Consider the following 7357-nt stretch of genomic DNA (forward strand, 5'->3'; position numbering starts at 1 on the left):
TGCCTCTGCCTTCTGCTGCACGGTGATCACAGGTGTGTGTCACCACACCTGGCTTTTCACCTGAGTCCTGGGGCTCAGACTCAGGTCCTTGTTCTCATGTAGCAAGCGCTTTACTGAGTTGTTTCTCTGGCCTCCTCCCAACCCCAGTCCTTATTATTTTCCTCACTTGGCTTCTTTGGGGACTGTTCCAGAAACTCTTGCCTTCTGCCAGCACTGGTAACAGAAGTCTGTAAGTCAGCCTTGCTACTCCAGAGACTGAGGCAGGAGAATTGCATGTCCAAGTCCTGTCTGAACTTCAGAGTCAAAGCTAGTCTAGGTAACAGTGAGATCCTGCATCACTGTTATAAAACGAAATAAAAATGGGCTGGATCTAATTCTGCCTGTGTAGCGCATTTGTGTAGCGCTCTTGTGTAGTGCACTTGTGTAGCGCTCTTGTGTAGCGCTCTTGTGTAGCGCACTTGTGTAGCGCTCTTGTGTAGCGCACTTGTGTAGCGCTCTTGTGTAGCGCTCTTGTGTAGCGCTCTTGTGTAGCGCTCTTGTGTAGCGCACTTGTGTAGCGCTCTTGTGTAGCGCTCTTGTGTAGCACGCTTGTGTAGCGCTCTTGTGTAGCACACTTGTGTAGCGCTCTTGTGTAGCACGCTTGTGTAGCGCTCTTGTGTAGCGCACTTGTGTAGCGCTCTTGTGTAGCGCACTTGTGTAGCGCTCTTGTGTAGCGCTCTTGTGTAGCACGCTTGTGTAGCACACTTGTGTAGCGCTCTTGTGTAGCGCTCTTGTGTAGCGCTCTTGTGTAGCATACACAATGCCCTGGTTTCGATTGCTCTTCTTTCTTTCCATAAACATTTTGAAGACTTAACGCTTCAGAGTTTTGCACAGGTCTGTGTCCATCTCAGAACGATGTCTGCACGTGAGGTGAGGAAATGCTTTGGAATACCCGGCTGTCCTAGCAGCCTCTAACTAACCGGACTTTCCTTCGCTCTTCTCAGCATGCTGGTGCCTTTGCTGAGGAGCAGCGGTGCTGCCTGGGGATCCACCTCTGGCCTCCTCGATCCTCTTGTCTGCTCCCCTGCCGTTTCCTACAACTTCCCTGAAAGCCCCAAATCGGGCAGCCAGAGACTTCTCTGTGGGGTAGGGTTTTCAGGAAACGGCTACTGTCCCCCCAGTCTTTACCTGCTGCTCTCTTTGCCTCTCAGCAGCTCTGTGCTAACTGCTCAGGCTGCTGTGCAGGAAAGGCTGTCTTGGATTTGCTTTTCAGAACCTAAGTTCTTTTTTTAAATCTCATGGGTATTGGTGCTTTGCCTGCATGTATGTATCCATGCGAGGGTGTTGGACTCCCTGGAACTGGAGTTACAGACAATTGTGAGCTGCCATGTGGGTGCTGGGAATTGAACCTGGGTCCACTGGAAGAGACTTAACCACTGAGCCATCTCAGGTTCTTAAGGCAACAAGGGCACGCATTTGAAAAAGAGCATGACAAAGAGTTGCTTTCATGCCTGTGCCTAGCCAGTAGTTGTCCTAGGACTAGAAAGACATCTTGTAGGCTGTATGGAGAGAAAGGTGCTGGGGAGGACAGGAGAGAGAGAAGCTATACATCCTGTTTTGTGATTAGAGTCCGGGAGCAGGGAGACCCAGGGAAGTCATGGAGCAACCTCCAAGCCCACCTGCAAGCCATGGAGCAGCTGAATGACCCACCCTGGACTCTCAGTATGACCCAGAGAAAACCACACTCAGAAGGCTCATTGGACACAAACCGCGCCCTTCTAGCAGAGACTCGAATGCAGAGGTGGCTCTGAGAGAAGTCACGCCGGTTACCTGGTTCTTTGTGAACCTCTCAGAAGGTCACTCTCCACACTAAGCATGATGGGGATCCTAAGTCAACCAACAGATTCTAGCATCAGGAATAATCACTGAATTATATGGGGGTATCTCTTCTACACCGAGTAGGTTACTCGAGATTCCTTCCTGCTGTGTAGGAAGCTGCTAGCAAGCCAAGCCTGATATTGAAGAATGTGAGCTGGGGAACACTTTTGTCCTCTCTGATGGCACAGGGGCTGATGGGGAGGAACTGGGGGAGCCCTGGATAGTTGATGCCCTGGCTTCACTGCTGCCATAGCCCATGCCTGAGATATCAAAGTAACATCAAGCGATTGATTTTGAGAGACGGATCTCAATGGGTGGCTCAGGCCAACTGCAAACTAATAACCTGCTTCCTCAGCCTCCCAAGTGCTGGATCACAGGTGTGTCTGCATGTTCAGCTCACAATATGTTTTCCTGGACTCTAGTCCCTCTGTCCTGAAAGGTGTAGAGCCTGTCCTTCCATTCTTATACAGAACAATTCAGCAGAGATCCTGCAGGTCCCAAGCGGCAGCCCTCACGGTATGCGAAGAACGATGTTTGGAGCAACGGCTACTTAGGGAGCCTTTTATGTCACTGTCTGCCGAGAACATGGAGGTGGGGCTGTCTCATGCTTCACGGTCCCCGTGTTATTTTCCATACCACCCGTGTCCTGACTACGCCCATGTTAGGTATGGGGAAACTGGCGTTTCAGCCCTATTTACCAAGGGCCAGGAGAGGCTAGCTTGCGTGCTGTTTTGCCTCTGCTAGGATTTACAGCTAGCATTGTAAGCTCTAAGAATGTTAAAGAGACATTTCAAAACACATTAAATGAATACATTCCTTTTTTCTGATTCCATGTCCACTAAATGTTCCAAACGTTGAAGTGGAAAATAGACCTGAAGTATTTGCTTGACTGACACCCCAAGTTAGGTTGTCCCTCAAAGTATAAACACCCCCCCCCCCACTGCACACACGCACCCTGCGAGGGCAATCCCTGGGGTAAAGCCCTTCTAAAGCCGCTGAGGCTGGGCAGGCAATTTCTGGCCTGCTGCTGCACCTCACTGTATGGGGGTGGAGCTGGTTAACTGGGTCAGAAGAACAGTCAGCCACATCCCTCAAGGAGCCGGTCCTCTGCCCATTTGCCTAGAAAGGTGTTGCGTGTGTCAACCTGCTGCTGAGAAAGGCTGCTGTCACTCAGGGGCTAGTAAGAGAGTAATGGCTAGGGCCAGAGAGGTGGCCCATTGATGCAGAGTACCCGACCGCTCTCCCAGAGGTCCTGAGTTCAATCCTCAGCGACCACAGGGTGGCTCACAACCATCTGTGATGAGATCTGATTCCCTCTTCTGGTGTGCATGGAGACAGAGCACTGACATACAGAAAATACATGAATGAAAAGGGAGAAAGCAATGGATCAGGACTTGTAATTCACTATTAAATAAAGGCCAGCCTTCCTGTGCCCACATGCACGCGCACACACACCCCATACACACGCACACACACGCGCGTACACCCCATACACACACCCCCATGCGCAGCCCCACACACCCACCCACGCACGTCCACACGCATGTACACATGCACACACCTTCCACACCCCCACACCCCCACCCCACACCCCCCACGCACACACGCGCACACACACGCACACACACGCACACACGTACACATGCACACACCTTCCACACCCCCCACACTCCCCCACGCACACACACGCACACACACACACACGCACACACATGTACACATGCACACACCTTCCACACCCCCCACGCACTCCCCACACCCCCCCACGCACACACACGCACACACACACACGCACATGCACACACATGTACACATGCACACACCTTCCACACCCCCACACCCCCCCACGCACACACGCGCACACACACGCACACATATGTACACATGCACACACCTTCCACACTCCCCCACGCACCCCCCACACCCACACACACGCACACACACACGTGCACACACATGTACACATGCACATCCCCTCCACACACCCCCACGCGCACCCACCCACACCCACGCACACCCCCCCACACCCACACCCACGCCCCCCCTCAGGCCTGTTGTGCCTGGACTCCTGGCGCAGATCTCTGTGGCTGTGTTCTAGTGAGCACTGAACTCATTCACCCTCCCAGCAGTCAGGCCGTGACGTGCATGAGCCTCTTACTCATCCCGATGTCATCAGTCATATTTCCAAGGGTGAGTAATTCGGGGAGGGAGGTGTGGTGCTGCGGGGGGGGCGGTATGTTGAAGAGACAATGTGGTCCAGGAAGAGCCCCATCTCTCTTCCTCCAAAGCAGGAAATGCTCTTCTTCTTAAGAAAAGATGCATCCTTCATCTGCTGTAAAGTGGGCGTGCCTGCATCAGAGTTCAAAGCTATGTAAGAACTCTCTTCACCCCAGGTATTGCTAATCTCAAGAGGGGCTAGTGGGGCTTATTAACTCATGTTGATCAAGCACGTGACTTTCTCTTTGGCCCACTCCCCACAATGACTTGCTAGTTTCCATCAATGGAACATATCAGGGCTGGGATTAGAATACAAATCCTGCCCTTGATTCCTGGTCAGCTTGCCATGGGCTGAGGATTTCCTCTGAGATGAAGGCCTTGCCAGCTTTGACCTTTCCCCCTTCCAGGATCAGATTTCAAGTTGGGCTCAGCCTGGACCTGACACGGTTTCTGCTGCCATACTTTGAAGTCTCAGGAGTTCCCGTTCAAGTTCAGGACAGACCTGAACGCCTTTGTAACAGGGTCCCCCCCTCCCCGCTCTTCTGGTTTTGGAGACAGGGTCTCTTGTGCCATCCCAGGCTGGCCTTGAACTTCTAATTCCCCTGCTTCGAATCCAGTGTCCTGAGATCATAGGCAGGTACCACCATTGTAGCTTAAAGATCCTTTTGGATCAGTAATGGGTCTGGAGATGGTGAGTCAAATGAGGGCTCTGCCCACACTCTGCAAGGTATTTTAGTGTCTTAGTGACCCAGGCTGAGGGGCTGAGGGCTAAATCAGCATTCAGCTTTGGAGTGACTGGTATTTTAGTGCATGCCCTTGCTTCTTAGGTTTCCTAGCTTATTCCTCTCCAGGGAACTGTTAGGGGCATCCTTAGTGTCCTGTAGGAAGATGCTCACAAAACTTGAATTTTGTGAGCACTCGCTGTGTCTTGGGACACTGTGTCTTACACTGATGGACTTTCTGGATGTCACATTTGGTCCCTGTGATGCAGACAACATCTTCCTTGTGTTTCTGAGGGGATAAAAGCTTCCAGGACCTGTAACTAGGGCTATGTTGCCTTGATGCTATGTAAAGGGGCCAGATGTGAACCCAGATGTGGTGTCATGATGGTCATTGCACAGAGGAACCCTTCTATAGAAAGCCCTGGACCTTACCCAGGACTCCAGCTGAAGATGCTGATCAAAGATTCACGTGTTGAAACCCTAACCCCCAGGACCTCAGAATGTGACAAGGGTTAGAGAAAAGGCTTTGTTTTTGTATTTATGGCTTATCTATTTACTTATTTGTTTGTTTGAGACCTGGTCTCATGTAGCCCAGGCTAGACCCAAACTCAATATATATAAAGATGTCCCTGACCATCTGAGTTTAGACATGTGTCATGCCTACCTGAGAAAAGGCCTCTAAAGAGATAATTAACAGGGGGCACAGGTCCCACTCCAATGTGACCAATCTCCTTTTATTGTATTGTTGGGGTTTTTGAGATACTCTCACTCTGTAGGCCAGACTAGCCTGGAATTCACTATATGTAGCTCAGGCTAGCCTCAGACCTTTGCTGTCCTGACTGTGATGACAGGGGTAAGCCACCACACCTGGCTGGTGATTTGGGCACAGGCACACACAGGAAGACAAATAAAAAAAGACGGCCCTAGGTGAGCCAGGAAGGCCTCCAGAATTGGGAGAAAGTATCTGTTATGTGAGCTTGCAACTACCCCCCCCCCCCCATTTCCCAGCCCCTCCTCTCTAGGCCCAGCATGGAGGTCCTGGATGGAATCCATGTGTGCTGACCTGCTGAAGGAAGGAAGTGTCCTGATTGCATAGGGGTGCACACCAGAACACTGTTCCTCTCACCAGGCAGGGACAATTCAAATGTTGATTTTCGCAACTGTCTGCTTCCTTCTGTCGAAACTTCCTGTTTCTGAGGAACGGAGATTTTTTTTTTCTTTTCACAGATCCCAGAGGGCGTCCAGTAAACCCAGCAGCTATTACCAAATTGTTCTGGTTTTGATGAGCTCAGAGGGGATGAATCAGAAGCAGGCAGACTACAGAGTTTCCCTTGAAATAGACTCAGATTAATGTTAGCAGGAGAAACACAGATATGGTTGGGACTTTAGTGCCGGCAAGAGATGAGTAGTGTTGGTATCCAGAACCAGGTGTGGTGGCTTCATTCTCCTGGAAGAACAGTGGCTGCTCAGGGCCCAGGGTGGAAGTGGGGGAAACCCCTGCAGAAACCACCTTCATCTGGGGCCTGTGGGTTCATGGTCTTCCTTTTGAAAAAGACAATCTCAGGGCTAAAGGTTCCTCCTGGAGTCTATGGCCTTCTGTGGTCTGGCTCTTCTAGAAGGGGGTCCCAATGCTGCCCCCCAAAAATGTGGAGAATTGGGGTAGAGAAAGTGTGGCCATCTCTATACTGAGAAGCAGGCAGGCAACCTTCCATTTGTGAATGAGTCCAGCATGGAATCAGATGGCAAGCGTAAGAATTAAGACTGGCAAGGAATGAGTAACCCTGGGCCTTGGCTCTTATTAAGGACAGTCAATGATACTAGCAGTAGCTGTTCAGGTGCTGTGTCCAGACACCAAGCAGGGATCCTGAGGTGTGACGGTGTGTGTGTGTGTATGTGTGTCTGTCTCTGTGTCTGTGTGTCTGTCTGTGTCTCTGTGTGTGTCTATCTGTCTGTCTGTCTGTGTCATCTGTCTGTGTGTGTCTGTGTGTGTCTGTCTGTTTGTGTCTGTTTGTGTCTGTGTGTCTGTGTGTGTGTCTATCTATCTGTCTGCCTGTCTGTCTGTGTCGTCTGTCTGTGTGTGTGTGTCTGTTTGTGTCTGTCTGTCTGTGTCTGTGTGGTTCTGTCTGTTTGTGTCTGTGTGTCTGTGTGTGTCTATCTATCTGTCTGTCTGTGTCTGTGTGTGTGTCTCTCTCTCTGTGTAGTGGCAGAAAGCTGCAGTCGTTCAGACTCTACCATGTTGGCTGTAGGGTCCAGCAAAATCTGTTTTCCATTAAGGATTTTTCTTTCCAGCTGTCAGGAGGGGACACCGTGGTACCTCTGAGGAAGGATAAAGCTGGTGTGGGGTGATGTGTGTTAAGCCTTCAACCCCAACCATACCTGACCATACCTTACAGCAGGAATCAGTCTGTCAGAGTCACACTAGTCAAGTGAAGAATGTGCCCACGCCTTCAGGGTCCTCACAGATGAAAATAGCATTTCAGCTCCTTTAGAATCTGGTGACCCTTCCTTCTCCAAGAACGTTTCTGTTTTCCTTCTAAGTTTTCAACATTTATTTAGTCTCT

Source organism: Microtus pennsylvanicus, chromosome 21 (genome assembly GCF_037038515.1).
Source record: "Microtus pennsylvanicus isolate mMicPen1 chromosome 21, mMicPen1.hap1, whole genome shotgun sequence".
Classification (NCBI taxonomy): domain Eukaryota; kingdom Metazoa; phylum Chordata; class Mammalia; order Rodentia; family Cricetidae; genus Microtus; species Microtus pennsylvanicus.